Genomic DNA, 23,767 nt, shown 5'->3' with positions numbered 1-23,767 from the left:
CCAACCGTGGGAAGTTCTCGTGGTTTTCCTCTCCATGTAACGCAAATGCGGGTTGGTTCCATCAAAACGTTCACCACGAGGGCAAATTTCTCCCAATACTTGATCCAGGTGCCCTTGTCTTCCGGATTGGGTTCAAAATTACAAGCTACGTAGTTGAATATTAGTAGTCGTAAATCCAAACATTGGGTCGGCTGTTCAAAGACAGTCATAAAGTAAAATATATTTCCTCAATACTTAGTCCATTGCATTATTCACTAAAATATGTGTACTTGCATTAAGACGACATAAATTTACTTTAATTTCACACATTACTACAGAAATTCGAATCGTCTGTTCTATTTTTGAAACTAATTGCAAATCCCTTTGTAATATTCACCCATCGTTTGTTATTTTATCCGATCACTATTATTTTATTCGATTATTTTATTCAATCTTTGCAATCGGAGCACTAGTATCACATATTCATAAGGATGTCAATAAATTTTCCTTAATACCACACATTTATTCTGAAATGCAAACTGTCTATTGGATTTAACAAACTAAACGTTTGTTTTCTTGCTGCATTCATCTATCGTTTCTGTTAATTTACTTCTTTAGTACTTATTTTACTGCATTATTCACTGAAATATGTCTGTTTGATCAAGACAAGCTTTGGAAAAAAACTGCCAATTTTATATTTCGTGCAATCATGTAGTTGAAATGTCTAAATTTTGAAATAAGAACCTGTAAGTTGTTAACAAAAAATGACAACTCTATCTCGAATACCAAGATTTTTCTGATTTTATTTTTCTCACCATTATTTTCTATTTTCTGTTGGCAACTTTACATTTTATATTTCGAATTACTTTTGTTTTTTCACGTCTGAAAAGTCTTGAAAATGGGCTCGTGTTTTTGAGCTCCTGAAGCATGAATTTCCTACTTCTTGAAACTGTTATTTCCTATTTATATATTTTTGGAGAGCAGGAAGTTTTTAATCAAATAATATATTACATCTTTTTCTTAAGATTACTTATTTAATATGTTGTATATGTACGTGAAATATATGTATTATTGATTACGAACATTTATGTTGCAAAAAGTAATTTCATTAAAGAAAAATAATTTTAACTGAAATTATTTTCCCATTTAGTTAAAAGTCTAGACATTGCTCAACAAGTTTGGAAAGTGAACAATTCATATGCACAATAAAAATAAAGAAAAATCAATACACGTGTGACTTGCATTTGTCCCTTTCTCCAAGATAACAACGCGCCAGTGTTTATTTAATTAGAACAAAGATAACTTATTCAAATAAGAGTTTTACTTTGAACCGCAATTGATGTAGCCTCATTCGAGAAATATTGCAGGATAAGTTTAACTATTAATTACGACAAGGAGAAAGGAATAATCAAAAATATGCTAACTCTTTATCACGGCAAAATATCACGACCTTAACCACGACAAGGCACGTATTTCAATGCAAAAATAAATACCAAAAGTAAACAAATATCAAAGGCAAACTTTCAGAATTCTTCTCTAAAATGAATTTTAAAGTACAGTTTCTTGTAAGAGTATTCCGAGAGTGATTATATTTGGTCTCTTTTATGGCTCACCAAAGCGAAGGATATGAAATATTCATGTATTAAAGCAGGCTCGGATCTAAGCACGTTGCAGAAGCCATAAAGAGTGGGATTTAAATTTGACTTATCGTATCTCGTTGTAGCAAGGCTTGAAAATAAATTGCTGCAGCCTGTGTAAAAGGAATCTATTATTTCGATTAAATCAGCAGATTATTCAAAGTGGAATGATGTGTAGTTGGAAATTCAAATAAGTGGAATTATAAACCAGGGTCACTAATACTTCTGAAACGTCAACGGATTATTTGAAATAAACCGAAAAGATTAATTTATGTATTATATTTTAATAACAGTTTCTACCTCCTATGGGATAATGATATTTAAATGGAAGAGCTTTGTCAATAAATTAGTATGACAGACTAAATCATGAGTTTGAGGGTGGATACAATTTAGGATTCACTTTATGAAGTCTAATTGTCAGCTAGTACTGGCATTTAATATTATGTAGATTAAACACAAATTGCTAATTTTCTGAATTTTGACTGGACAAAAGTTTCAAAAAATAGAATTGCTTTTCACTTGAATAGAATTAATATTCCATCGAATGTTTTGTTTATTCTATTATCTCTGAGTCTCTGTGGTTTATTACTTGCTGGTTCATTCTCAAATAAATTATGGTCTTACAATTCGGGAAAGTGACTATTTCACAAATATTAAAAGACTATGTACTCAAAACAAATTCAGGAAAATTTCATCAAATATTTATAATACAATAAACATTAATCATTTCAAATCTTTAAACATTCTTTCGATCTGTCATATTTTTCTCTGTAATCCATCTATATTTATGTAGGAAATCAAACGAGAATAAAAAGTTGAATACATAAAAACCCAAGTCATAGAATACAGTTACGAAATATAACAAACATCTATACCTTTATACCGTCGATATCTTGATCTTATGCAAGCACTTCAGTTATTTAGTTGCTAAACTGATCAATAATATTTCCACCGATTTGCAAAACGCTCCGAACATAGGCATATTCAAATATAAATGAAAAGAATTTTTGTTTACAACAAACCATGCTGCGAATCTCTTTTTACTTTATATTCCACCCAGTAGGTTTCCCAAAATGGATAGTGCACAAAGAAAAGAAATCTGGTAAAATTACAGTACTATATGGTAATGATATTTTTGATGGAAAAACCATATATCCGGTTAATAAAACCAAACCAAGTCTTTTAGCTATTTATTTGGTAATTTTTCCGTTCTGTACTGTTTACCAGAAATTCTAGTTTTCAAAATTAAATTTCTTACTAACACACAACTAGCAAAAATTGCAAAACGTAAATTCAACCGAAAAAGTGGTTTTATACCATGCTCTAATGTATCATTGTAAAATTGCAAAATTTTACCAAATTTACCCAATTTTATTGCAAACTATAATTTATGCAAAAACTTTATTTTATTGTTAATGTTAACAAAATCATTACCTAAAGCGCTTTAGTAAGAAATTGTCGACCGTCTTGATGTTCCCAATGAACCAGAAACATGATAAATTTTACCATATTCTGAAAATTTTCACCTTACTTTTTTCTCAGAGTGACTGTAAATTTTTACTTTAACCAAACGACACCTTGTTTGCCCCTAGTTCACTGTATGCGTTGTGTTTTTGTACATCTGTTCTATCTGTTCTCTTTGCATATTTAAACGAAAATTTATAATTACCAACTCTTATAGTTAATAAAATTGACCATGTGATCCTAAGTAACTGAAATATTTGTCTCTCAATGAAATATTTCCTTTTCTTGTTACAATAAAATTAGGTGAAGAAGCCTCCTCTGTTAAAAAGTAACAGGGAAATGATTGTTTCAACGGCTCAATATTCTAAAAAGTTTCCCACGCTTTTTTAGTGTGTGGCCGCAGCAATACCTTTCATCAAAAACGAAAATTTTTCAATGTGTGTCTTTGATGCAAAACAGGCCCTCACCCATATACTTAAATATTTAAATTTCAATGCACATGGAATTTTTAAATGCCCTATCTTATTTTGGGATTTACTAGAGATGATCTGGGATTTGAGAGGAACAACAATATAAAATGTTAGAATGTGCAAGAACAAAACGTAATGTTTTTTTTTTAAATTCAGAATGTTTTTTAGATTAGATTCAGAAAACTCTCGAACCTTAAAATCAGATTATCATTGTGCAAAACAGTAAAAATTAAACATAAGTTCCAAACGAAAGTCATTTTTTTTTATTTACGTCAATGAAAAATATATACATTTATGAAAGCCCTACTCAATCTTTTATTTAACCAAAAATAATTTTTAAAAAATCGAACAATTTACGGGTAAGTAAAACTACATTAGTAATATCTCGAGGGTAAAAAGTGATAACCAACAATTTTGTAATTTAGAAATACATAGAATTTTCTATAACACATATTTATAGTCATGTATAATGACTGTGAAACAGTATTGTGTTCCCGTTTCTTAACTGAAACTCTTATTACTTTTAAACACAATAATGACTCTTGTAACTATTTGCAATACGTAAGAAAAATCACGTTTTTATATCTTGGATGTCTACAAAAGTGTGTATCAAATCAGAAGAAAATTGAAGTTATGCGTGTGTGACTATGATGAATAAAACTTCTAATACGCGTACTGGGAAAAAAGTGCTTTATCTTTTTAATCAAAAAGAGCTGCATCAAAATTGATGTATCTTTCTAATCAAAAACGGCATCCTCGAAATTACTAATTCTTTCTCATTTTTACCAGCTCCAGCTAATTCTCTTAGAAAACTTTCTCACGTATAACGAATCAAGAAACTAGAAGACTTTTTTTATAAAAATTTCACATAGGTACCCTCAATTAATATCACAGAAAGAACAAACTAAAATAAAGAAGTAGGTGTTTGACATAAATTTTTTGATCCCTTCCAATACCAATTTTTTAAAGGAAGAAAACTGCTAAAATTCATCTTTTTTATTCCAATATTTAAAGAAAATTAAGAATAAGATATATTATAACGGTTTCAACTTTTTCAACGCCGTTGACCAGTTGGATGCTCAGCTACTTTAAAAATATTACAAACCATTCGAAATGTAAGAGCAGTTGCTTCAAAATATTCCTTTTTTTTTAGTACCCGCTACACTTCACGAATCATGAAGCTGAATTATCTTTCTTTATTAAGAATCTATGATCACAGTTACAAACGTAATATTGGACAAAAATTTGAAATTTACAATTTTAAAAAAATCTGCCATCCAATGCGAAAGCTGTCTTACAAAACTTGGAAAACTGCCAAACAAAGCAGGATGTATTCGTACTCCGAAAAACTAACTACTTACTGACTATTTTGCAGTACCCGACTTTAATCGGGATAATAATTAATTGTAGCATAGATATTAAAATCCAAATTAACTCGATATAATCAATTAGGGGAATGAATAGACATCATTAGAGGAATATGAATAATTAATTATCATGAATAACTTTTGATCCAGTGATCGGATTTTCATGTATTGGGACTCACTCTTAATGGTTCGAGAGGGTGACCACAAATATGTTAATTGGTTCAAGACGATATTTAAAGTACCAAAATCAGACACAAAAACGTTTTTTTTTTAATAGCATACTTTTTTGTCGACGAATTTGGATTTCTGACAACCAAAATATAAGGAATAGCCGCAATCGGGGTAAGATGAACCTAATAATTTGGTCAGGAGAGCCGTCAAAAATTTAGACCTCCCTCTTAATGGTAATTTTATTTTTTATGCATTTCACTTTATCTCGAAAACTTTTTAAGCGAATTGAAAAGTTTTTGGACACAATTGGAAAATTTGTATATCCAAAAAGAATTTCCCACAAAATATAACTTTTAGTAAATATTTATTATTTTATTTAATAATAGTCGAAAATATTTTGCATTCTAAGGTATAAAATTTTTTTGCGCATCTCTTTAAAAATGTATTTTTACACAACAGAATACTAAATTTGAGAGAAATCGGTAATAGTTCCGGAGAAACTGAATTACCAGAAAAATAGGATTTATTTCAAAGTTGATTTTTCACGAACTATTCAACTGAATTTGCTCAAATTGTGATAATGTTTTCTGAAATTACATTCTTTAAAAAAAAATGCCAAAAAATTTCATACCTTACAATTCAATGAATTTTCGACTATTATTAAATAAAATAATAAAAAGCAATGAACATTAACTAAAAAATATATTTCGTATGGAATTATCTTTGGATAAATAAATTTTATAATTTCGTTAAAAAAAAAATTTCAACTCGCTTAAAAAGTTCTGGAGATGTGTTCTGGACATTAACGGATACCATTCAAATTGCGGCTACCCCCCTATATTTTGGGGGTCATGCATCCGAATCTGTTGAAAATAAGGTATGTTTATTAAAGGAAAGTACGTTTTGTATCCGATTTTGTCACTTGAAATATCGTCTGCACTGATTAATTAGCATATTTGAGTTCACCCATTGAATTTTCAAGATTGAATTCCACTACGTGAAGATCCGATCATTAGATCAAAAGTTATTTAATGTAATTACTCTTTTATATTGTGCACTAGACATTAAGCCAAGCTAAACTAAAATATCTTCAAAAGTTTTAACTGATTTAATGTTGCTAAACTTAACTGGCTTTTTTTAATTAGAGCTCAGCTTAATTAATCATTAATATTTCGTCTTACTCATCAGTTGAATCAAAACTCAATATCAGAATATCCGAGTTCCTTTTAAAGAGAAAAAGAGGAAACAAACTTTTTATGTTCAATTTTTATAATGAACTTTCGCTGATGGTATAATCCAGTCTTATTTTTATCTTACTTTTTCTCTAAAGCAAACTTTAATCACTCTCCTAATTTTCAGAAACTGAAAACAATTTTTTTAATAGAAAGGGCAGGAACTTGGTGCTCTTACAAAATACATCGCTTAACATTTATCAGAGCTTCCGAAACTTTTAAGCATTTTCTCTGAATAACTTAATAAAATTATACAATCATTAACTAGTCTTTTTATTAATCCTTAACTCCTTTTTTTAAATACGATTTTAATGGTAACTCCAATTAAAACAAACTAACAATTAACAATTACAGCTAAAAATCAACAAAGTTAACAATTAGAGAATTTAATCTTTTAAAACACAGTATTTTATGGAAGTAGTTTAATTGATTAATCTGTATTAACAGTTCTACTATAAAACCAGGAATTTTAAACATAAAATTTATACTTTAAAATATGTATATATGTTTTTTTGGTGAATGCATTGCGATAAGGACAAAAATTATTTGTGAAGTTGGCATGTATTTTGCTTATTAAAATTAATTCCAAATTTAAAACAAAAATCACAAAATTTAACTACATCGATGCGACTGATTTCGGTTATATTTTTTAAAAAAATAGTAAACAACTTATGTACAGTAGTTCAAATTAATCAACTTAAGCACTTTCTGTCTCAACTCTTTATTGGCTGTTTAATAGTAAGTGTTTGAAGGTACAAAATAATAGAATTAGTTGCTCTACATCAAATTTCAATATTGAGTTATTTTTGTCAGTTATTTAAACAGTTCATTAAACTATGTCTGTCGGTGAAAAACTTCGAAATAAAGAAGAGAGATCACTATGGCGTTTCGGGGCCATCAAGTTAATGTTTACTAAAGAAATGAACCATCATGCTACGATCACAAGTCTTGACCTCGAAAGCTTTTGGAAGAGCCTTAAGAAGATAATGCAATTTTCTACTGTTTTTTATAGACTTATAAATGCACAATTAGAATCTTACTCGATTTTCCTAGTTATTTATACGTAGCATTTATCATTAATCTATTTCAACCTTTTTTCTTATCATTAGGAGGCTCCTCTCACCATTATTTTTGCTCATCAATGTTCTCTCATTAAATTTATTTTGTTTGTTTTTTACCAAAAAATTTAAATTTTTCAGAAAGAAAATTTATTTTGTATAGAAAATATTAAGTAATAACTTTTTGTAGGAACGAACATTTTGTTGAAATGTTAACAAAATGCAGCGAAATGAATGATTGTCGAACGATCGTCAACGAATTGTTAAGAAGCGAAATTAACGATTGTTAACAAAATGTAACAAAATAAACGATTGTCGAACAATCGTTAACAAATTGTTAAAAAACGAAGCTAACGATTGTTAACAAATGTAACGAAATGAGCGCAACAAAATGAACGATTGCCTGTGTTTGAAAAAAATGGATTAAACCTCAGGAATTAAAAATGAGTCAAACAATAAGAAACAATAGATGAGAAATAATTTTGTTTATTTATGTTTATTTTGTTTATTTTTGTTACAGTTTTTAATTCTCGTGATACTATTATTTTTTTTAAAAAATCTATATAAATATAATGATTTACATTTGGCAACATCTAATCTTTTTCTCTAATTTTCTTTGTTTTATTTTATTTATTTTTCTTTTAATTTTAATGTCAAGTGTGAGCTGTTAAAATTAAACTATCTTTAGAGTTACGTTTTTTTTTAAATGTACGGATAAATAGTCATTATTTAAAGCAAACAAAGTGAAAGAAATCACAGCAAAAAGCAATTAAAACTGCTATAACTTTCGAGCAAATTAAAATTTAGAAAAACAATCGCATCAAGTTTCTAATAAAATAGACCTTTTCAACACTTAAATTTCAACTATGTAGTTGCATACTATCTGGCGGTAGATCAAAATCCTTTTTTTCTACTACAAGTTTCACGGTTAATAATTCTGGAACTGATAGTTGAGTCTTACTTTTTCTTAATCATCGAATGACTTGTAAATTTTCTTACAAACATTCGTAATTAGAAGTTTCTAAAGCTCGTGGATTCTGCTAAACGAAACAAAATGTAGCATAAAGCAAAATTAAAGTGGAAATTCAAATAAATTAGAATTTGGAAGAAAAAAAGTTCGTGTTAAAATCATAAACGAAAACGGCCTTTTTAACATGTCAAATTTCAACTCTGTAGTTGCATTTCTGCAATCTGTAGAGAGACCTAATGATATTTTATCCCATAACTTTGTCAGTTAATTATTATCGAACGAATTATTAAATTTTAATTTTAAACTAACTATACATTATTTTACAAACATTTGCAATTTCAAGTTTCTAAGTCATAGTTTCTGTGACGCAAAAATTTAACATTATGCAATGACGTCCAAATGATCGAAAGCAATGTGGTCGACACCTACGTTCTTATAAGATAGAGAGATAGTCGGAACAACTTTAAGTTTCCCCTTAAATTAAAATATTCGACATTGTCGAAACTTATTTACCTTACATTAATTTTGTACTTCACTAAAGTTTTTATAATATCTTAATTTAAAAAAATACAAATAACTCCATGACTCTTAGAATACAATAATAGTCTTAGTTATAGAACATTGCTTTCAAAACATACCTTTTTTTGAAGATCGGCACACATCTAGAAATTCTGTGATATCCAATTTTAATGTTCCACCGCAAAGTCTTTCTCCGTCTCAAAGTTCTCGTCTTTCACAAAACTTGAGCAAGATAATAGGCTAAAGCCAGTTCCGCTTTCCCTAACACAGGGTTCCTGGGTGAACAAGGCAACAAGGTAATCATTCTTTTGTATAAAATAGTTTACTTTCGAGCTTGTTTATTTATTAATTTATTTTTTTTGATCTTACATAGCTTTGAGCAAAAAATTACCTTTAAACTTTCACGTTTGATTTAAAACTCACATTATCATGCTGAATAGGATTTCTTTTATTGTTTGCTTTGTCTATGATATTTCTTGCAAGCAAAAAAATTCCACAATGAAAGATTACAAACAATCCATATTAACGTTTAGAATGGGATCTTCGCAATTCAACAAAGTTATGATTTGTTTTGCCTAAATAACTCGATTATCTCAATAATAGTTAAATGGTGATTCCATAATTTTTTTCCCGCTCATGATACATAAAATTGAGTTTAGATACACATTAAGCAGTAGCATTGCTTTATTGAAATTGCATACATTTGCAGGCTTCTGTGCTCAACTAAGGCTTATAAACCTTTACCAAGTAGAAGGTAGGTAAGCAAGTACTTTTATTTACATCGCATTAGAGCTGCATAATGGACTATTGATCATGATTTGGGAAACATCACCGAGGATAATCCAAGGACATGCCATCGCAATTTTGATTCTCTGCAGAGGGGATGACTCCTCCACTTTAATATAACAGTTTAACAGTTTAACGAGCACTGTTAATTAACAGTTTAACGAGGACCGATACCGCGGTCCCTATGCAGGCTAATCAAAGTGGTGACCCACCCGTTTACTGACCGCAGTCAGTGATGCTTGACTTCGATGCTCTACTGGGAACAATGTCTCTACGATCATTCAACTGTGGGACTCAGGTAGAAAGGCAGATAGAACAATTTAAAGAAGGACACCACGAAGAATACATCTAGGGTTACGGTGGGATTCGAACCCGCTACCTCCACGCTTTGCACAGGCCGGTGATACAGCTCTAAGCAATAGTATTTTTAGTTGTTTTGCACTAGAGCTACACAGCAGGCTATTGAAGACGGTCTGAGAAACATGTCTGAGGATTATACGAAGGTATGCCATCAAAATTTTGATCCTCTGCTGAGGATATGATTTCGCTTTGGTAGCCCAACATCATGCACGCGATGCCGAACCTTTTGCGATAGAAAATTTAAGGAGCACCAATACCCTCTTAATCCCTTCGCGTGCTGATAAAAGTGGTCACCCACCTGCTCACTGACCGCTGGAAGTGATGCTTGACTTCGGTGATCAACTGGCAGCCATGTTTCACGATCAGTCTATTCTGGGGCTGTATATAAATATATGTTAAAAATAAATTCAAGCCTGTTTTCAACCATAATCACAAATGTGAATATACATGAAAATCATTCTCTGGATAGTCTATTTAAAATTGAAATTACTGGCTGTCTCTCTGATGAAAATCGCAATTGCGAAGCGCAAATAATAAATCAACGTGACTTCCCTGGCTGAGTGATATTGTTGTTCTATCAAACGCTCTGGAACATGGAGGTAGAATTTTCGAATTCCACCACAACCCTGAATTTATTTTTATGCTGTCCTTCTCGAATTTGAGTGAACTTACAGCCTTCTTATCGCAGTTTCAGAACTCAATATCTTAAACACCCAGACTCATTCAGTTTATTTGAGTTATGGTACATCTATTCCAATTGATAAAAGTTTCATAAACTGTTCGCTGCATTTTATCACTTTCATTGAACATCCAACCCAATTGTAAGTTTACGACTACCAATGTCAAAATCAGCCTTGCAATTTTGAAACAGATTCAGAAGACAAGAGAACTCCTGGATCTAGTATTGTGAGTAATTTGCTTTCTTGGAGGATTTTTTTGATGGAATTAACTCGTATTTTCACTACAGGGAGAGGAAAACTACAAAAATTTTCCGCGGGTACCCTGACAACAAGAGAATTTTAACCCGTGATCTGTCTACCACTGAGGATAATTTTGGTCACTACTGAGTGGTCGGTGCGAGCTAGATGCGGAATTCGTATTGACCTGTCATGACTGGGATTTGAACTCCGGTCTCCTCATTGGGAAGCAAGTGCTGTATCCCCTGAGCCACTAATTCTCTGTTTGTCGTATTGTGGTTAAAAGCGGTCAGATTTTAGCGTAAATTAAGGTTCATCAAAAAGTTTAACTAAGAAAAACTTAAAGTTTCCAGTTATGACAGAAAATTAGAAAATTCGGACTAGTAAGATAGTAAAAATTCAAATAGTATACAAATGAAAAATAATATAAATGGTGCATACATATTGTAAAGAGGAGAAACCTTATAACTTGACTCTAACACGATGCTATCACAACCTGAGAAAATTACTCCATTTCCTAAATAACATCAATGACGATTAGTGAGCGTTTCTCTCTGACACAATATAGAATCTTAGTCTCCCGTGAAATGATAATTTATTTGTCTTTTTCATATAGATATACAAGCTTGTGTGCTCAATACAACGAACGTTTTATAAACCCTAGTGAAAAGGAAGAGCCCAAATTAGAGAAGAATAGCACGAAGATACAAACAGGTTTACAGCTTAATTTGAATAGACTATCCTCACATTTCAGAATGCTGGATTAAAGGACAATCCCTCTCAATCACGAAAACCATCCCACCCTCTAAGTTTTCTCTGAAGATTTTCGTAAATTAGATAGAGCTCAAAGAAAGCCCTGTGAAGGCAAGATACTGTTTAACCTTACAAACAATTCTTGAGTAAAAAGAAAGCGAAGTCAAAGCCCCTTATACCTGGATCTATTTTATATTTTATCTTTGCTACATCTTTTAGTATAAAATATATTTAGAATTAGTGCAAACTATTTATTCTTTTAGAAAATGATTATATGATTATACAGAGAACTTCATCGATTAAAAAACTATTTACTTTATTGATACACATACATATGCGAGCTTGTGTGCTCAGTATAGCATACATTACTTAATTACATTAAGTATAAAAGTAATACTTGCAATTCAATAACTATCTCATACAAAATAATCTTTGACAAATGTATTTTACCTCTTATTACTGAAATTAAAATAAAATTTATGAATGAAATATAATTTCTTCTGTGAATGTCATTTTTAAATATGATCTACACCTTTCTGGAATTAATCACCACAATTATTTTGAATATGAGCAATTCTACAAATAAACGCAAATTAGGCGGCAAAGCAAAAGTTAATTTTTTTTTGGGGGGGGGCACGCTATTTCTACATGAATTATCTTCCTTTTTACACCCTAAGAAGCAAGAAAAAATATTGAACATGAAATTGTTTCTTTGTGACATACTTTAAATGACAAAATACCAATTTTAAATTTTTCCCGATTTTTTCAATTTACGAACTTTGATTAAATTTTTTTATTTTTGATTTTTATACTAAAATACAATCTTACAGTATGAAATCTCTATATATACATTTTAGAGAGACATTATAATAATATTATATTTATGTAAAAATCGTTTTATCTGAATAAATGGCTCAGATTTATCTGAGTATGTCAGAAAAAGTATGTCACATTTAAAATATGTCACAAAGAAATAATTTCATGTTCACGATTGTTTCTTGACTTTTTAGGGTGTAAAAAAGAAGAAAATTCATGTAGAAATAGTGTATCCCCCCCCCCAAAAAAAATTTTTTTTGGCCGCCTAATTGGCGTTTATTTGAAGAATAGCTCATATAACGTCATTCGACTAATTTTGCATAGACCAACTTTCAGTTTAAAACATCCGCCAATGTAAGAACTTTTGCTCTTAGGGATCATTTAATTGGAACATCGTAATCTTGGGACAGTAGTTACAATTCATGTTTACTTGTATAAGAGTTCTAAAACCTATATGATAAAGTCAAAATCAAATAAAACATCGTAGCTTAAGGTAGACCATCGTAACATGTAACTTAAACCAATTACAAGAATTCAATATTTATCATAGAAGTTAATTGGTGATGTAGTAATAAAAAGCTGAAATGAATGTGCACGCATATATAATTCAAAATATTTATTACTTCAAATAAAAGTGAAAACTGTGTTTTTTTTTATTTCAGGAAGTTTAATGTTGTAAAAACGAAGAGCAAACGCAATAATTATCTGTTTAATTTGTATGATTACAAATATTTAAGTAAAGATTGAATCTGTTTTGACTTTTACGATGGAAAAAAAATATTTTTTTTAGTTACAGAGTAAACTTGTTTCCTGATGTCTATTTTACAGAAAACAATATTTTATTAAGAATATATACTAAGAAAAAAATCCTTCAATTTACTACAATAAGTTCAGTGTACTGTAAGATATGAAATACTGTAAGATATGAGATCATTTAAAAAAAGTGCCTAAAAATAAATTCAATATATTTAGCATGTTAATAAACGTTTAAAATATTTAATAAGTAATGTACGGATAATGTAACGGATAACGAAATCAATTACATTTTTTCATAATTCAAAAAAATAGAAAATAATTGATTCGCTTAAGAGACTGTCATTCTATTGACTATCAGGGCCACAAATGACCTATGAGAAAAGGTGGCAGGAGATAACAGGAGACAACAATAAATTCCAAAACGTGGGAAAAATCAAAATTGATATTTTATCAATGACGGAAACCAATCACAGAAGTGGTTGGTTGCTATTATGTTTACAAGTTTAGTGATAAAGTTATGAAACATAGAAATTTATAATGAAACCATTCTAAAAATAAACAAAAGCTTTTAACTTTCTTTTAAAACAAGCACAGTTTTAATATATGTCATTCTAAATTTCAGTAAGCGAATTTAAGGCATAAAAATTAACAATCAAATTCAAAACAGTGTTGCTGAAACCAGTGTCTGAATGATTACCGTGGTTACCTATACCTATTAAAACAACGTGATAAATTCTATTGTTAATAAGTAATTATTTCTGATGAAAATGCAGATCTTACGTTTTGTTTTCAAATCACTCATTAGTTAGTAATTGTTCTAATAAAATATTTCAGTACATATCTCAATCTCATATCTCAATATATCAGCAAATATAACTTTCCATTAAAGTATTATTCAAAGCATTATTCCAGATTATATTTTAATTTTAAATTCTATTTTATATTCAGATTCTTAATTTAATTTTCATTGACTGGTCTTAATACCATTTTAAAATTATTTATTTTTATTTAACACAAAACTTAAGTTAATTCTTAATTCTTATAAACAATGCAGTGCAAGGAAAAATAATATTTACTATCAGCAGCATTTCACTGATATTTTCTATATTTAGAAATAAATTTTTCTTAATGCCTTTAAAATATTTATTGCATTTATTAAAGAAATTTAAGTATCTTTAAAACGCAAAAGTATAAACTAATAAACAACTCAATTGTTATAGTGAGCTTATTCTATTATACTTCTTAATATTAAAAATCCGTCAGTTCTAATAGTTTTAACTATTCAATTCATAATCTCTTGCAACTTCAAATATGAAAATAGTAATCCCTAAAACCTGTGATAATGTCAAGAGAATTATCACAGAAGATTATTTAGCTTTAGAAGCTTTGTATAAATGATATTTGTAATATGATTCGATATTATTTGCAGATATATTCTCAAAAGCAATTAAATAATAAAAATACACTTGGGGAAAAAGTGTTACAACTTCGTCATAACTTAAAAAAGTAGCTTTCCCTAGAACTTAAAATAAATATATGAAATACACAATATTTTATATGATTTGGAAAAATACTACCTTGAATTTAATAATAAGTAAATGAAATTTGTTTCTATTAGTTTAAACTTTTTTATAAAACTATTTGATTTCAAACAATTAATTTTCGATTAAGGAAAAATAATGAAAGAGATTTGTGAAAGAACATGCTAATTTTTATTATAAAAACATCGCGTTTTTAAAATTTAAGAATATGTTATATTTTATTAAGTTTCATTATATAAAAGTAGCGTTTTTCAGGATTAACAGTTTAGAAGACATATTTTTTAAGCGAAACTATTTTGCTTAAAGCCTTAGAATAAAAACATTTTTTAACACAGCCATTTGTATTTGCAGTTGGGCCATTTAAAGCTGAAATTTTTAAAATTTTACAAAATATCACTTAACATTTTTAATCCCCAAAGTTTTTCGGATATGAACATTAATCGAAACGTGTTATATATTTTGACTGATGTTGCAGTGTCGTCATGCAGATTTGTAAAATAAACTTCTTTTTGTCTTTTTGATTAAAAAAAAAGACTTTACATTTAACGTTATTATTAAATATTAAATCTTAATATCTTGAAAATTTAGACCAAATTGCAATATGCTGAAATGCATGCTTAATAAATTATAAATAATTAAATATTATGGAAAGTAGTTTATTTCTCTAATAAATTTGTATCAAGGTCAAAAAATAAGTGTACCATCATGAGATTTAATAATTTAGGATCAATCAATGGATTAATCCAAAAGTCTTAATAAGAGGTTTCTTGTAGAGTTTTTTCGTAATCCCTCTCCATAATATGCATTTTAAAACTTTTGCTAAATCATAAAAAAATATATAAATATGCCGGATTTTAAAGTTTAAAACTTACAGTTCTCTGAAACAGAAGTTGTTAGTCATGAGGATCATAGAGATGAGATTGAATAACCTTGAGACCAAACGGAGACAATGCGGTAATTGAGCACCGGTCACCTTTACTTCGTGGACTAGCTTGCTGGGGTTCAAATCATCATAGGAAATAGAAAGCAGTTCATTACAGACACAGCGCGTTGTCTTTACCTTCATGTCATGGAGACTAAAAATAATATTTAAGTAAATGATAAACGAAAGTTGCACTTAAATTTGACAAGAAATTATCGAATTCTACTAATGAAAAAAACTGCATTGATCTATTTCCACTGTATTTACACTTTGTTGTATCTACTTAATACAAAAAAGTGTAAATAAAAGCGAAAATTCGATTGAAGTAATTTAACTATAGTTTTTTTTCTTTAAAGCAATGATAAATATGACTTATCAGTAGTGAAAAATGAAATCCATTTGCATGCCATCTATATATGTAATTTTATCAAAGTAAGAGATTTTATCACTTTTTCTTTAATGGTAATCTAAAGAAAATTTTTAAAATGTGCTGGAATCATGTGCTTCATACCTTGAAAATAATAAATATTCGCTGTTTGACTACCATTCTTTAAAACTTTTTCTATACATTTCATGGTGATAAAAATATTTCAAGCACCAAAACGAGGATAAAGTATCCTTTGTGCTACGTTCACTAAAGCACTAAATAAAGCACGGAAATGGACATACTATAGTTTAGATTCTCTAAACAAGAACATTCTTCCATGTCTTAACACCAAATGACAGTAGAAAAATAAAGAGATAAGCACTTGTGAAGTTTAACCAATAAAGAGGAAGGAAAAAATTTCAATAAAATAATAAAAAGAAGAGGAGATAAGAAACAAGTGTGAGAGGTTTTGCTGGGACTCAAGGGGGCAAGAAATAAAATGGGAATAGATTTTCAAACCTTGAACAGCGGGGTACTAAAACGTTAATTGCTTAGTTCTTAGAATGCTTCAAACTATGGAATGATTCCCAGAAATCAAATTCGGTAGATGAAGAGCAGTGTTGAATGATTTTAGCAAAAGAAAACTCAAACCTATGACTAGAATTTCAACTTTGTATGGCGATGTGAGAACGAATAAGAATATCTATATTTTGTAATTGATTAAATCTATGTTTTGTACTTAAGCATTCTGATTTTGGACATAACTTATATATGTACTTTATTTTGTGCTTTATTTTGTGCTTTATTCACGTTGGTGTTTTCTTTAGTTTATTTCAAACACGCTTCAATTACATTCTAGAAACTGTAGCGTGCAGTCATCTATTTTTGAAACGAAAAATCAATCTGTTATTAGAAGTAAACTTTAACTAAATTCTAAACTGGCTAAAGTTGAATCAAGAGTAGTTTTTCATGAGTAATGAGATTTCATTCCGTCAACAAAACACGTCTCAAAATTTGCTAATGAACTAATTTTAACTTTGTCAAGTGCTTTGCTTTCTTTGCTTTTTAACTTTGCTTTCTGAGATACAGAATCTCATTTTAACTAAGTTTTTATTTAACTCTCTATTGTATCTGTGAATTAAAAATCTTGCAATAGAAATTGTGACTACTTCCTGACTACTCAAAACACTCAAATCTATGCTAGATCTCTTTACAGGATTGCAATACTAATTTCAATAGCATATATCGGAATGGTGAAATTAAGTAATAAAATAAATGTTGATCTCTTTCCAACTAAATACAGTTCTCAGATTTCCAGTGCTTAATGATCAAATTAGTTGCAATCGTTTTGTGAACCCTACAAATATATTTTATCACGAAAAGAATGCTGTCGTCAATCAAATTTTTCTACTTAAAAAACAACATTTTTTTTAAGTGGACTAAAGAGGAAGATATAGTTTTATTTTTATCAAACCTAAAACGCAATGCCGGGATAGCCTGGTCGGTAGGGCGCTGGGCCCATGTCCGAGAGTTCGTGTGTTCGATCCCCGCCGGCCGAAGACTCCCCGTGTAGTTGGTGACTGATACACGTTGAAATTCTGTCGAGTCGCAAAGTCCTCCATGTTCCCATAACAAATCAAAACCTCTGGGGGTACTGGATCGATCGTTCTCTGATTCAGGTCAAAATTACGATGTGTGGATGAATGAATAGATGTATGAATGGGTTCGCCTTATAAGCAGGTGTGACGCATGGTGTGGCGAAGTTGAATTCTTGGCAATAGATGGCGCCACAGAAAAACAAGAATCGCACACTCTGCCTTAAATTTGTTCGGTTTCACCAATCAGGCTTGCCCGTGTGGCAAGTGACGTTAGAACCAACCAACCCAAAAATCAAAAATAATTTAGTTTTATACTTCTATCACCGCCAAAAATTAAATTCTCTCTCCCCACGTTTTTTAAGGGGTGCGCTCTACGTTTTTCGTTTCTTGTTTTTCTTTTAAATATTATTATTTTTTGTCTTTAGTATATTTGAAGAATGCAGATCTCAATATTTTTATTTTTATCATATAATTTTTGTTATAAATATTTCTTTTGAGATTTTAGAATCATATATTAGCAAACTTGAAAATTACTACACGTCATAATAAATTGATATACTCTAAATAGAACATAGGATTTCACTTTTGTATTAAAGAAGAAGCAGCATGGGCATTATCTGACATATTTTTTACTTCCTTTTTACACAAAAGATTATAACTTTATCTAAAAGCAATAGGAATATTTAAAGCGGATAAATTTCAAGTACCATTTTAAAGCTTATATGAAACTACAGTTTCTAGTTAGCCTTACTAATGCTTATTTTTGTTGAAAAACAAATTTTTAAAATAGCAATTTTCATAAAAATATGCTTTTTCATGCATTCTCAGTATGATTTAAATCAACGAATTCCAAAAACTAACAAATGCAGAATGCAACAGCTTGGATACATCCTAATTTGAATGAAATTCCCTTGGGGCTGGAATAACAGAGTAAAATTAAAGCGGAAAACGAATGAAATTTCTTAAAACTATGTTCGAAATTCGTATTTGTGTTAAAATATTTAAATTAAATGGAATTACATATTCAGTTCTCCTTGAATTATTTAGCAAATAATATTTAATAGATAAGATTAATATTATTTAACGTAGAGAAATTCTTTGAAAGATTTACTTAATAAATATAATGCATTTCCGGAATATTAAAATTTGATATTTCTTATAATGCATTAGTTAATTTTCTAATTTTAAAGAGCATTTCTGTTACGGTAATTTTATCTTAAAATACTTATGTATAATAATAAAATGAAGAATTTGTCTGCGTGCCTGATTCTGTTATAATTCCAAAACCATTTGTGTTAGCTGTCTGAAATTTAGACATTGGATGAAAGGGACGAATTTAGACCCCAATCCTAAAAATATTTTTAAAACTTAGGTTAGATCGTACTTGAAAGACATTTAAAAAGTGGAATTCTAATAATTTAATTAATGATATTTCTAGTATCCCACCTTTTCACACTGTATAACAATGCATTCCAATTTGATTTTTTCCCCCTGGGGTTCCCTCTAAGTTCTATCACACTTGTTTCTTATCACTCTTCTTTCTGATATCTTGCTCAAACTTGTTCCTCTGTTCTGATTGGTTAAACCATTTTACACGTGTTTATTCTTTTAACTTTTCTAATATCATTTGGTGTTTAGACACTGAGGAAGGTTCTTTTCTGGATTGGCGAAACTTTAGTATGTCCATTTCTGTGCTTGATTTGTGCTTTATTCACTTTTTTTTTTTACTTTCGTCTATATAGCACAAATTATACCCTACCTTCCTAGATAATTACGTAATCTAGGCAAGAAATGCTTACTAATATGTCTGACCTATAAAGAAAGGTAAAAAAATCAAGGTCCGTCTCAAAACATGTTTTTAGAAGATTATTATTATTTTAAAACCGTCATAGCATTTCAGTTTTTCATTTTTATTTATTTAAAAAAATCATATTGAAAAAATTGTTACAGTTACGCTCTCTATAGAGAGAATTGCCTTATTTACGTAGACGTAAATTTCAACGATCCCTATCGGCATTTCTTTTCCTTCTCATTCAGTTATTGACCATAAATTACGTTAAATAGTTCATAATTTATATTCGTCATCTTCAAAAGTCCCATTTTTTCTATCTTTAAGATTGATAAAACAGTAGGAATATGCATTTTCCATTGCATAAATTGTAATTAAAATTTAAATTGAGTAAAAACAAATGTTCTAATTTTTTTTAATTTGTAAGCTTAATTATTCGAAGGAGATTATATTTTAAATATTATTATTTGATGTAACTGCGATTTGCGTGAAACAAGTAATATTTTTCGCTCTTGGCATAAAAGAAGGAAGAAAGAGTCTTAGAAAGAATTTACTGTATTTATGGTGTAAAAATTCAAAAGATAAAATTTTCTTTTTTTAATTTAAAAGAAATTTGATTAAATACTTATAGATTTATAATCAGAGTTTTATTAATTTTTTAAATAAAAATGATGCACTAAAAATATTTATCTTTATCATTAAAATATTAAAAATGGAAAGCAAAATATCATTTCAAACTTTAAAAAATTTGATTTAAAGAGCACTCAAAACCATTTTTTTTTCAAGTACGTAATCCTTTTAAATAAATAACGAGTTTACTTTGATTATTTAAAAGAATTACGTTCTAAAAAATTTCTTTTATCATTTTTTTAATATTATTTTGAATTGGTAGAAAAAATATGAAAAAATATCAGTTCGAAACGCTAAGACAATGATGAACAAGCTATAAATAATCCTTTTAATGGTAATTGCTTGGTAAATAATTTTTAGGATGCAGAAAATGTTTATATTAAATTTAATATTTAATATTTTCTTATCTTTCGCGTGGTTTTCTAAAGTAATTCAGTTTCACCGCTTTTTCTATAATTCTCTTCTCTTTTTTTAAACATTGTTCCCGTTTTTCATTATCAAAATATTAATTTAAAGAATTTACGAACTAAAAATAAACTTAAATTAATTGATAATTCTTATATTTACTGTAAACTTCTTATCTTTTCATGCTTTTATCAAAAAAATGAAAAAATAATATTTTCCAACAAAGATTAAAAATAAATATTAAAAGATTTATTGTTTTACATTGATTTGACTTCAATTTTATTTTATTTTTTTTATTTTTTATTTTTTAATTTAAACGACTTAAAACTCCTCATGCACCACAAAGAATGTAGACTTTGTTCTCATTAAAAAGTTTGGCTTATAAGCCTCTATCAATTTAAAAAACAGATACCAGAAGATTGAGAAGAAAATTACAAAGATATATGCAAGGATACGGCGGGAGCCAAACCCGTTGCTTCACTGCAATCGATGCATATTTGTAATATCATTTTCAAACTTAATCTTTCTGTTTTTCGAATTGATAAGAACGAATAATACATTTTTAGTTCTAAAGAGCTTATAAGCCTACATTTGTACACGAAGAAAAAATGCTGGTAAAATTACCGTACTGTATAGAAATGTCCATTCTAGTTTTTTAAAAAAATTAACCTTAATTCTGGTGAAAAAAAACTAAAACATACTGTATTAAAACCATTTTGTTGATAACTTTTCCGTACATATTGTATCGGTTTAGCAGAAATTTTGGTTTTCAAACTTATAGTTCTTATTACCAAACATTTAGTAAAGATTAAAGAACTAACAATTTAATTTAACCGAATGAATAGTTTTAATACCATATCATGATGAATTTGCTAACCATGATATAATTACTAAATTTTACCGCATTTACCAAAATTTATCATGCATTATAAAACCATATTTTATTGTGGGCTGTGATAGCCTGGCTGTAGGGCGTTGAGCCCATGTCCAAGAGGTCGTGTGTTTGATCCCCGTCAACCGAAGACTCCAAATGGTGACCGGTGCACGTTAAATCTATCAGGTCACAAAGTCCTCCATGTTCCCATAGCAAAACAATACCTATGGGGGTACTAAATCGGATATGGATCGTTCTCAGGTTCAGGGTCAAATTACGATCAGTGGAAGAATAAATGGATGAATGGATGAGTCCGCCCAATAAACGGGCTGTGACGTGCGTGTGGCTGAAATCGTATTCTTGACCACAGATGGCGCCACTGAACGCCTTGAATTCTCTTGATTTTATCAAGAAGGCTAATTGGTATTTGACAAGTGGCATTAGAAACAATAACAACATCATATTTTGTTGTTAATTTTTTCAAAATCATTACCAAAGCGCTTCGGTAAAAGTTACCGATGTTTTTAGTGGTCCCATAGAGTCGGAAGAACGATAAAGTTTACGTATACGTATATTATGCTATTTTTTTCTTAGTGTTTGTGTATCAATAATTAAATACTTGTATTAGTGACTTTTTTTTCTAAGTATTCTGTTTCAGAATATTTATTATGTTCAGATTTTCAAATTTTTAACTAAATAAACAAAAATTATCTGCAACAGACAATTATATTAGAAAACAAACTTTTTCCATATTCCAGTTGATAAAGTTTCATTTATTATATTGGTTTTCTTTCTCCACAATATCTGCTTCATCGAAATGAAATATTTTGTGTTAAAATCTCACGAGCACTCGACCGATAATTTTTATGGAAAGCAAAATAGAAACAAACACCTAACTAAGCTTTCTACAACTAAAAAAATATATGCATTTCAATGTTAGGAGGCTTGTGGCTTAAAAATGTTCTACAAATAATCCATATTTACCGCAATATATTTTCGTTAATACTCGAGCAATAAAACAATTGCTTACTCGAACTTCTAAGAAATAACCTCTTAAAATTGTAGACTTTCATTATCGATATTTTAAATTTTGTTTCTTATACATACATTGAATTTTACTTCATTATACATGAATAATATTTCAAACTATTCTGTTTGAAAATTATTTCATGTTTTTTAATACATATGTTTCAATATAAAAAGCAGATAATATCGAAATAAACTATCTAAAGATAAAAATTTACTGAATGTAGCGGACAATTCAAGGATTTTTTTCTAATTCAAAAATAAAATATTCAAGATATTTCATATTAGAGGTAAGTTTATGCAAGTATGATGTAAGTTTAAATCGAAATAGTTTTTTGTTTTGACTCTTTACCTTGTTGTTGTTTTTCTTCGTTATATAGTCTTAACGTGTATTCAAATAAAAGAAGTAATCGATGAAAGAACTTTTGTTTAAAATTTGTAAACTGCTTTTTATATTTAAAATATATTCTCAGTCGTATTTTATTAAATCGATTTCAAACAACGCTCTGACAAATTTATTTTAAAATGATGTATAGAAACCAATATTTATTCGTGAACTCTTTTTCGATTGAAATTTTAAAAAGAATAAAATGCATTGCATTATATTTGTGAATTTACTTAAATTTGAATTAGTAAAGCGGATAAAAACATGGGTGTAGTGGCAGTTTGCGCACATCGTAATAATTGAGATTTGCCTCTCAACCAATGACAAAAATCATCAACGATTACCCTCACAACAGACTAGTCTTTAACTGATGATCAGTCTACCACTAAGGATATTTTACATCAGTACTGTGAGCTAAGTGTGGAATTGTTATCGGCCAGTCATCGCTGAGTTTCGAACCCGACTCACCTTATTAGGAAGTGAGCGCTCCATCCCCTGAGCCACCACGACTCTCTCATACAATATTTTATTTTATAACTGTCGTTGAACAGCTTACCTAAATTTGAGTTTACGACTACAAATGCTCAACTCCGTAGCCTTGCAACTTTGAACCCAATGCAGAAAACCTGGAAGATTCTAGATCAGTAACCCGAGATGTACTGATTTTTTATGGGAGCTTGGAAGACTTTGTGATCGTGACAGATTTAAAGTGCACCAATCATTATTTTTTGCAGAGAGATTCCTCGGCCAGCAGGAGTCAAGCTCCCGTTCTCACTCATGCAATATTTACTTTTGTAACCGCCGTTGAACAGTAGACTGAATTTTCAGTTTACCACTACCAGTGATCCACTCCGTATCCTTGTGATTTGAGCCCAAGCCAGAAGAGAACTCCTGGATCAAGTATTGGGAGAAGTTTGCCTTCGGGAAAGACTTTTTGATGAAATTAGCACGCATTAGCGTCATATGGCGAAGAAA

This window comes from Parasteatoda tepidariorum, chromosome 6, assembly GCF_982258835.1.
Source record: "Parasteatoda tepidariorum strain Cologne lab strain chromosome 6, Ptep-v5.0, whole genome shotgun sequence".
Classification (NCBI taxonomy): domain Eukaryota; kingdom Metazoa; phylum Arthropoda; class Arachnida; order Araneae; family Theridiidae; genus Parasteatoda; species Parasteatoda tepidariorum.
This window is presented reverse-complemented; position numbering follows the sequence as displayed.